Here is a 10,604-nt window from a genome sequence, read left to right as displayed (position 1 = left end):
TTGATGTTCTATACCTCTAACAGGAGGAAGTCCTATGGGACCTTCCTTAGAGAATATATCATCAAATTCTTGTAAAAGTTCTTTTACTTGAGAAGGTAGAACCAAAGTCTCAAGATTAGTGGCAATGCATGTAAGTGTTCCTTTACAAAAGATAAGGCTTGGAGGTTGTTCAACAAGAAGCATATTTTCAAAGGTATTTTTAAATGTTTCGTCTTGTGTAATGACCTTGTGGAAAGGAACACTCTTCTCCCACGCCTTTTGCTCCCTAAGGGCTCTTTCTTTTTCTAATTTTGATTTTTTTTCTCTTCATCCCTCTTTTGTTTCATTTGTACTTGATCTCTTACCACTTATGAATGTGGTAAAGGATTTAGTATAAACTTCTTTTCATTATGGGTGAAGGTAATCTCGTTGGTTAGACCATTGTGCATGGTTTTCTTATCAAATTGCCAAGGTCTAACCAATAAGATGTGACAAGCTTCCATGGGTACTACTTATCTACAGTTAGTTCCCCATTTTCATTGATCCATTGAAGTTTGTAAGGTTTTGGATGAAGGACTACTTGTAGATTTAGCTTTTCAACCATCCTAGCGCTACAACAATTGCAGCAAGAGCCACTATCCACAATGAGAGAACATATGTTTTTGAAAACTTTGCATCTTGTATGAAAGATGTTCTCTCTTTGTGTTTCTAGGTTCACGCTAGTTTGGTTGTTGAGGGTTCTTCTAATCATCATTAATTCCCCCTCACAAGGATATACTCTGTCATTGTTCTCCTCCTCTTCTTTCCCACTAGGTGCATCATCACAACTACTATACTCATCTACCCCTTTAAAAACAAAGTTCTTTGATTTGGGCATTGAGCTTGTACATGACCTCTTCCATAACACTTAAAACACTTAACATCCCTAGTGCGAATAGGTGGAGTGAGCATATCTTTTCCTACACTTTTGGGAGTCTGTCTTGGTTTTTCTTTAGGCACACTCTCTTCCCTTTTAAAGTCTCTTCTTGGATAGGAATTAGGGTATGAACCTTCCCTACGACATGAAGTTTTCCTCAAATTTTGTTGTTCAACCTTGATACATAATTGAACCAAATCATTCAAATCTTGGTAGGGTAAGAGTTCAACTCTATCTCTAATCTCAAGGTTAAGGCCACTTAGAAATATTGCTATGGTAGTGGATTCGGATTCCCTAATGGAGGCTCTCATCATATATAGTTCCATTTTTTGCTTATATTCCTCTACACTCATGGTCTTTTGTTGGAGTCTTTGGAGCTTGTCCATTAACTACCTATTGTAATAGGAGGGAATATGGCGGCGTCTTAAAGCTCCCCTAAGATCATTCCAATATTCTATGGGAGGGTCTTTATGAAGACGCCTATCTCTCTCAAGGGTCGTCCACCAATACATAGCATTGCCTTGAAAATTAGAGTGGCTAAGGGTACTTTGTTTTCTTCGCTCACTTTGTGACAAGCAAACAATTGTTCTACTTTCATCTCCCAATCTAGATAGATTTCTACATTTTCTTTACCATGGAAATGAGGTAGATCTACCCTAACCTCTCTAGGGTTTTCTTTCTTTTCCTTCCTAACTCTCCTAGGGGGTGGTTGGTAGTATTCATTGATTTTAAGACTTTGTTCTCCATACTCATTGCCCCTAGAGCTAGATGTATGCGAACTTTTTTGGATTTAGAGTATTCATCTTTAGCCATTTTCAAAACATCTTGCATCAAAGCAAATTGAGCATCCCTTTTGTTTAAGTTGGGCCTCATGTTGCAGTTGTCTATATGAAAGTGCTTGAACATCTTGTGCAATTTTTTCCAAATGAGTTTTAAGAAATGTTCCCTCACTTTCATTAGAATTGCGAGATGGAGAAGACATGGTTAAAGACTTGTGCTATAAGTATTTTACCCCAAAAAAGATAAGGATAGTAGTGAAGGTAGCTTTCCAGGAAAGAGAGGTGGATCACTGGGATCTCTTAAGTACCAAGTCTTTCCTTGCCAAAATTTATCCCTCAAAACTTGTCACAAACCTTTTTCTAAGTAAATTACTTAAGTCACAATTAGGAATGAAAACATAATTTTATGCAAAGAAAACAAAGCAAAGCAATTAACAATAAAAAACAAGTAAGTAAAGCAAAACAATTAACTAAGCACAACTTAAAGATTACCAACTAAAAAGCTTTAAAACTAGGCGAATCCTAAGGAGGCTTCTAGACACTTAGAGCCATTGAAGACACACTCACCGTCTAATACGTAATTATTCCACTGATTAATCAAAGTTCAATATAATTACAATTCAAAGGAAATACAAGAGAACTTGAATTACAAAGTAAAATTCAGATTTCCTAAACTATGCAATCCTTGGATTTTTGTTACTCTTTCTTGTTGCGTTCCACAATTTGCATGTGTTTGTAATCTTATTTGCTGCAACTCCTTGCCTTAACCTCTTATGGTTAGTCAATTTAAATCTCCAAAACAGTACCTACTAAGTAGGGATAGACTCACCACAAAGGTTAATTCGAACTTAACAAGACCACTTTGAAATTCTTTCACCAACAATTAGAGGTCAACAAATTAAAGCAAAGAACAATTCAAATTTAGAATACGACAACAGCAAATGGAGTAATTTGTATGACACAACTTGAAAGAATGTTGAATAAATTTGACAAGCAATCAAATAAGCACTCAATAAATGGTGGCACACAAATTGAACCTAAGGAATGGCACTAGAATTGATTAAAAAAAAACAAAACAGTACTACTGGAAATTTTAGGCACAAAAAGCATGACTTAGAAAATTTATGTTGAGCTGGCTATTTGAAATTTGAATCTGAAATTTTAACCACAAACAATTCAAGATCTTAGCAAAATTTTTGCGTTGGATTCACACCAAATAATTGTGATTAATTTTTCAAATATGTTGTCAAATTACTGTCTCTATTGGTGCCAGGATGTACACTTTTTTCATTTGTTTTATCATTGTTTTTCTATTTTCTATTTTTACTTGATTTTTTTTCTTGTTTTTCTAAAACATCAATATGTATAAATCCATAATTTCACATTTTTCTTCAACGGATTTTAATTTGATAAGTAAAATCAGCCAGCACAGAATTAAAACAGAGTGATCCTAATCCTGGTATTAAAAACAATTTGAAGAAACTTCAAGAACACAATGGAATTGATGTATAAGAATTTGTATGGATCTAACACACAAATATGAACTCAAATATAAAAAGGAAAAAGCACCAAAGGATCAAACAAATTCAGATTAAAACTGGACTCAAAGCAAATCAATCAACCAAAATTATCAAAAACAGCACTACATGGAATTGATAACAATTTAGGAGAAACATGACTAGACAAAACACAATTGGATTCAAAAATCAAAATGACTCAAAACAACACAATATAAACCGATTGAAATTGCAATAAAGACTCAAATAAACCACAAACACAAATCTATATGGAATCCTACACAAAATTTGCAAAATAGAAGCTCAAGATCAAATTGAACATGAATGCACCAATTGGATTAAACCAAAACAACATCTAACACAGAAACAAACTGAAAAACAGCAAGACAATCAAGGATTTATGAAGAACAACACATAATTGAATGAACACAAAAAAATAAAATGAAATAAGGCACTTATCTCTTGAAGACCATGGCTCTAGATACCAAATGATGGAGAAGTGCCTTCATGATTTTGTAGAATTGTTGGTGATTGGCGGAAGCTTTATGGAGTGTAAGAGAAACAAGGTCCTCCTAGGAGCTATGGTGACCTTGAAGGTGCATGATAGGTAGGGATTGAGAGTGGTGAGGCCATCTCTCTTTAGCAAGGGGGAAGTTTGAAGATCAATAGCCTATAACCTAAGAGGTTTTTGGGCAAGAAGTGAAATTGGCACAATTTGGAAACAATTCACTAAGTACATTAATCTTGTAAAACCAAGAGCCAAGACACTCCTTAAATAGTATTGGAGGCCGGTTTACACAAGGTGAAATGAGAGGGAAATTCAAAGTTATGCCAAGTGAGAATTGGCGCCTAAAATTCAACACATGGGAAGTAAGTTCTAGAATCTAGCATGTGCAATTAGATCTAGAACTTACGCTCCACTTTCGGCTAACTTGGGTCGGTCCTAAGTTTAATTAAGAGTTTAGGAAACTATAATTAAACTTGGGTTGGCATTTTAGGTACCAATTTGTATTTTAAGAAAATTACAAAAGAAATATTCTATGCTACTTTTGACAAGAATTTAAAACTTATTCTACACTAGGAGCTATGGCGTCTTTGAGCATGTATAGGTAGGTCTTTCTGCCATCAGTGGCAGTGTTCCAATCCTCTTCAAGCTTCCTAGCCATGGCCCTAGTGATTGGCCCAATACGACATGTTGGTGGGCTTTCAATTGTAGTGGTGCTTGGGCCTCTTCCATCATTTTGGGAAGGTTCTAAAGATGTTTCTTTTATATGCTCTTCCCCTCTTTGGACCTCTTCCTTGTCATAAGATACAAAGTATGAACTTTGTTTTTCAACTTTAATCCTAAGTTGAATCAAGTCATTTAAATCTTTATAAGGTAAAAGTTTAACTTTATTTCTTATCTCAAGTTTGAGACCACTTAAAACCCTAGATATGGTGGTATGATTGTCTTCATTAATCCTTGCCCTTATTATATATAACACCATCTTTTGCCAATATTCTTCTAGACTTAGATTTTTTTGATGAAGTCCTTGGAGTTTGTCCATTGACTTCCTATTGTAGTAGGTTGGAATATGGTGGCGTCTTAAGGCTCCCCTAAGGTCATTCCAATATGTAATGGAAGGGTCCTTATGAAGGCGTCTTTCTCTCTCAAGGGCAGTCCACCAATACATAGCATTATCTTGGAAACTTAGAGTGGCTGAGGGTACTTTTCTTTCCTCACTTACTCTATGGCAAGCAAATAATTGTTCTACCATCATTTCCCAATCTAGGTAAGCTTCTATGTTTTCTTTTCCATGGAAATAAGGTAGATCTACCTTAACCTCTCTTGGACTCTCTTTTCTTTCCTTTCTAGCTTTCCTAGGGGGTGGTTGATAGTACTCATTAATTCTAAGACTTTGTTTCCCAAAAGATTCATTACCCCTAGAGCTAGATGCATGAGAACTCTTTTTAGATTTTGGGTATTCATCTCTTTCTTTAACCATTTTCCACTTATCTTGTATCAAAGCAAATTGAGCATCCCTTTCTTTGAGTTGGGTCTCATGTTGCAATTGTCTATATGAAAGTACTTGAACATCTTGTGCTATTTTTTCCAAAAGAGATTTGATAGATGTTCCCTCACTTTCATTAGAATGACGAGAATGAGAAGACATGGTTAAAGTTTTGTGTTAAAAGTAATTTACCCCCAAAAAAGACAAGGGGATTAATGAAGGTAGCTTTCCAAGAAAGAGAGGTGGATCACTAGGATCTTTTAAGTACCAAGTCTTTCCTTGCCAAAATATATCCCTCAAGACTTTTCACAAATCTTTTTCTAAGTAATTTACTTAGATCACAATTAAGAATGAAAAACACTTATTTATGCAAGAAAAAATGCAAAGCAATTAATACAAAGCAAGTAAACAATGCAAGCAATTAACTAAACACAATTAAAATTTACTAACTAAAAAGCTTTAAAGCTAGGCATATCCTAAGGTGAGACTTCTAGACACTTAGAGCCATTGAAGACACACTCACCGTCTAATGCGTAATTAATCCACTAATTAATCAAGGTTTAATGCAATTACAATTCAAAAGAAATTGGACTACACAAGTATAATTTAGAATTCCTATTCTATGCATTTCTTTTTCTTTTGGTACTCCTTCTTGTTGTGACTCTTTCTATTGGCACCCACTTTTTGTGTATTTTTGTAAACTCACTTGCTGCAGCACCCTTGTTCAACCTCTCAAGTTTAGTCAATTTAAATCTTCAAAACAGTACCTACCAAGTAGTAATGCACTCACGACAAAGGTTAATTCCAAACTTAACCAAGCACCACTTTTCAAAACTTTCACCAACAATAGAGGTCAATAAATTTAAAGCAAAGAAACAATTCAATTTGAAATAGGACAACAACAAATAGAGTAATTATATGACACAACTTGAAAGAGTATAGAATGAATATGACAATCAAACAAATAAGGCACTCAACAAAAGGTGGCACAGAAATTGAACCTAAGGAATGGCACTATAATTGATTAATAAAACTAAAACAGTACTACTGGAATTTTGAAGCACAAAATGAGTGACTTAAAATATTTATGCTGAGCTGTATATTTGGAATTTGAATTTTAAATTTAATTCACATGCATTTCAAGATCTTAAAAAAATGTTGGCGTTGTAATCACACCAAAACAATACATCAATTAATTGTGATAAAATTTTCAAATCTGTTGTCAAATCACTGATTCTGTTCGCGCTAGAATGCACACCTGTATTTGATATATCATTTTTTTTCTATTTTGAATTTTGACTTCATTTTCCTTTTTTTTCTAACACATCAACCTATTTAGATCCAGAATTTCATAATTTTTCTACAACAAATTTTAATTTCATAAGTAAAAACAGCCACCACATAATAAAAAAAAGAGGAATCCTAATTCTAGAATTAAAAACAATTTTGAGAAACTTCAAAAACACAATGGGAGAGATGTATAAGAACTTGTGTGGATCTAGCACTCAAGTATGAACTCAAATCTAAAAATTAAAATGCACCAAAGGATCAAACACAAAATTATAAATCTGGACTAAAATTTAAAATCAAGCAACCAAAATTATCAAAAACAAAACTACGTGGAATTGATGACAATTTAGGAGAAACATGACTTGACAAAACACAATTGGATTCAAAAATCAAAATGACTTAAATGAACACAATATGAACCGATTAAAATTGCAATAAATACTCAAATAAACCAAAACAAAACAACAACAAAAAAACAATATGGAATCCTACACAAAATTGCACAAGGATTGCTCAAGAACAATTGAACAAGATGCACCGATTGGAATTTCCAAACAACACACCAATTCAAAACGAAAAATAAAAAACAGCAAGACAATATGGAAGTGATGAACAAAAAGGAATCCAAAATCAAACACAAAAATTAAAATGAAAAGAAGAAGACACACTTCGCTCTTGAAGAACCATAGCTCTGATACCAAATGATGGAGAAGTGCCTTCATGATTTGGAGATTTTGTTGGTGATTGGCGGAAGCACAATGGAGGATGACGAACAAGGCCCTTCTCAAAGGTGTGGTGGCCTTGGAGGTGCATGCTAGGTAATGAATGAGAGTGGTGAGGCCATCTCTCTTTGGTAAAGTGAGAATTGAAGATCAATAGTCTAACCTTGGGAGGTTCTAGACACTACAAGAAAATAACAATTTAGTCACTGAATTCAGCGACCGAAAATAAGTGGTCGCAATTTGCAACCGAAATAGCTACCGAATACCTGTAGTGTCAAATATGCGACCGAAATAGCGACCGACTGAATTATTAATGATGTTAGTTAGTTTTGCGACAGAACATGAGAGTGACAAAACCGTTGGTCGCTAAAGTGGTGACTGTTTTGAATAAATTGGAAAAAATATATCTGCAACCGAATTAGTGACCGAATATGTTTATTTTTTAGCCACCGATTTTATTTCAGTCGCTAAATATTATTGCTTATTTTCTGCCACCGAATTAGCCACCGAATATGTTTATTTTTTAGCCTCCGATTTTCTTTTGGTCGCTAAATATAATTGTTTATTTTTGCCACTGAATCAGCCACCAAATTTGTTTATTTTTTAGCCACCGATTTTATTTTGGTCACTAAATATAATTGTTTATTTTTGCCACCGAATCAGCCACCAAATTTGTTTATTTTTTAGCCACTAATTTTTTTTTGTCGCTAAATATAATTATTTGTTTTCGCCACAAAATCAACCACCAAATACGTTTATTTTTTAACTACCAAATTTCTTTTGGTAATTAAATATAATTATTTATTTTAATAATAATAATATAACTTTAATCTATAACTCCCCTCTGCAACAAAGATCTTTAAAAAAGTGTAGATAAAATATCACGGACATAAAAAAAACTAAAACTAGAATAATATATTAAATTAGGAAATATTAAATATATATGAACAATATCCAAAATATTTTCCTAAAAAGAGAAAAGAGAAAAAGGGGAGAAGAAACAGGGTGGGAACTTTAAAAACCCTAACAAAGTGAATATATATTCATTTCTTAAATCCTTAAACCCATTTTGCTCCTAATTCACCTTCTCTTTCTCTCCTTTCTCTTACTTTTTCTCTGCATGTCGTTCCTGCTAATGGAATCACCAATGGAATTTTAGTGTAAATTTTTCTATTCCCTTTTTCTTTGCTTTATTTTTTATCTTTCAATTTTGGCAATACGCTAAATCTGATCGATTATTCTTGTTTGAACCTGCCGATTAAAGTTTCGTGTACTAATGTTTATGTGTGGGTTTGCGGAATCGGTGAATAATTTTGGCGATGTGATGTTAATGTTATGTGTTGGTTTGAAATTTAGGCGTTGAGGTTAAGGTTGGGCAAACTGTGAAGGTTGATCCCATGGATCCAGTGAGTTCATACATACACATTTCCAGGTTGCCCTTGGAGAGGGGAAAATGGAAAAGGAAAATGAAGTTGTGCTTCTGTACTTGAAAGTTGATGGCAAGAAGATTGTTTTGGGAACCCGGGATGACATCCCCCACCTTTCGATGGTTCTCAACTCTGAGTCGGAGCTTTCGCACTCTTCGAAAAGTGCTAGTGTCTTTGTTTGAGGATACAAAGTTCTAATGCATCCTTCCTTCATATTATACTCTTGATTCATTATTGTATATTGGTATTTTTTTAGAGATTGAGGTTTTTTTACTTGAAGTTTAAGTTTTTTTTACTGTAAGTTTTTTTACTTACTGCGGTTGTAATTTGCATGCAAGTTTTTGCAATATCAATAAATATTATGAAATTTTGACTGCATAGATAATTTAAAACCTTTGTACCTATTTTGTTGTTGTTTATGGTTTGTTTGGATTTTTATTGTGATGGCTGTATTGGCATGGTATTGAAATGGGGATTTTTTTACTAAAATTCATTTACATTTCTACTTCATCTTTCATTTTTCCTTAACTTGTGTGATGTTGTGGCATTAGTGACGAGGGTAACATTGTTGACTTTTCAGGTGAGGGTCATTTGTTTCTCTTGAACCTGTTATTACAGTTCTTTTATTTAATTTGCTTGCTCAAGAATGGTTTTATTTTCTATAATTTGAACAGATAGTGAAGAAGACGAGGAGGATCTTGTCTTGAATGGTCAAGAAAATGGTACATTCTTCCTCTATATGGGAAATATATTGTTTAGTTTTGTGTATTACTATGTAGATAGCTAATAGTTATCTTCGTTTAGGGAAACCTGTGATAAAAGCTAAAGGGATGAGGAGGATGATTCTGATTCTGACGAATCTGATGATGACCTTGATGGTGATGATGAATCTGGAACTTCTGACGAGGTATTTTAGTTACCAATGTTTTAAATTACAGTTTTATGTTATCAATTCTATAAGGTATCCGGATGCATTCTTTTGAAATCCAAATGTACAATATAAAAATTGAGGTCTTAAAATATAAAAGCCAACGTGTAGTGAAGTATTTAATTTTCACACTAGCACATTAACTGATGCATTCACTAGCTCTACTTGTGATAAATATTTAGAGGTATACATAAGAAGTGCAAGATTTGCTTTGTGATTCAGGTTACTTGTTTTCTTGGATATTTCTTAGCCATTTCTTTATCCCTCATGTAATCTTACTAATTGTTGGTTATCTATGCTGCCAAACTTTCAGTAATTATACCATACCCAGAGCCTTATCAGAGTGAATTTCAGCAAAGAAGATTAGGAGCATTAGGCCTTGAGTGGCGTTGGTCGCTAAATATTAGGATTTCACATTGATCCTTATCACCCTGATCTAGCTTTAGAGTTATTGGTTGAATTCTTTTCCAGGTGGCCTTCAAAGAATGTTCTATATTGCATGTTGATGAATGGAAGTTCTACATTTCCTTTTCTTTCCGGAGGGCTTCAATTTATGCAGGAGTTTATAATAGATGGGTTAGGGTATCTAAATTTGTTAGAGATTCGTGTACCATGAGACGTTCTAAAATGACTTTTTGGTGACTATTAATTTTATACTCATACCTATTTGATGACTTACAAAGTAATCAATCAGTAGACATTATTTTAAAAAATAATTATCTCATATTTTCATACTTTGTAAAAACAACCAAGGACACATTTGACAAACTTTGGAATTTAGCAATGCAGCTGGTATTATATGAAATGGTAGGTTAATGTTTGCATGCCAAATACCCTTTTACGTTTATTAAAATATATGAAATGGTAGGTTAATGAGAATTTAATGAAAGAAGTTTAATTGAAATAAATTTCAATTTAATAAAAATGATATTAATGGTCATAAACAGAGTGAGAGATGTGGTGCATCTCTATTTGCTTCCTAGGTTAGCTGCTCTATATATCTTTTATATTACTAGAATACATATTCCAATTGCATTATCATTGTTAAAAGCAAT

At 33.6% G+C, this 10,604-nt stretch overlaps 1 long non-coding RNA gene across 1 annotated transcript; it reads left to right on the top strand.

The window, feature by feature from the left end:
• The first annotated feature begins 8,211 nt into the window (after nucleotides 1-8,211).
• On the top strand, nucleotides 8,212-10,223 carry LOC137813930 (uncharacterized). The gene is made up of 6 exons (XR_011081557.1): nucleotides 8,212-8,354; nucleotides 8,551-8,820; nucleotides 9,173-9,201; nucleotides 9,296-9,343; nucleotides 9,426-9,528; nucleotides 9,863-10,223. It is a non-coding gene; the product is annotated as an uncharacterized lncRNA (long non-coding RNA).
• Nucleotides 10,224-10,604: the final 381 nt, after the last annotated feature.

The sequence above is a fragment of the Phaseolus vulgaris genome, chromosome 1 (genome assembly GCF_000499845.2).
Source record: "Phaseolus vulgaris cultivar G19833 chromosome 1, P. vulgaris v2.0, whole genome shotgun sequence".
In the NCBI taxonomy this organism is placed as follows: Eukaryota; Viridiplantae; Streptophyta; class Magnoliopsida; order Fabales; family Fabaceae; genus Phaseolus; species Phaseolus vulgaris.
The sequence above is the reverse complement of the archived record's forward strand: the minus strand, read 5'-3'. Positions and strand labels throughout refer to the sequence as shown.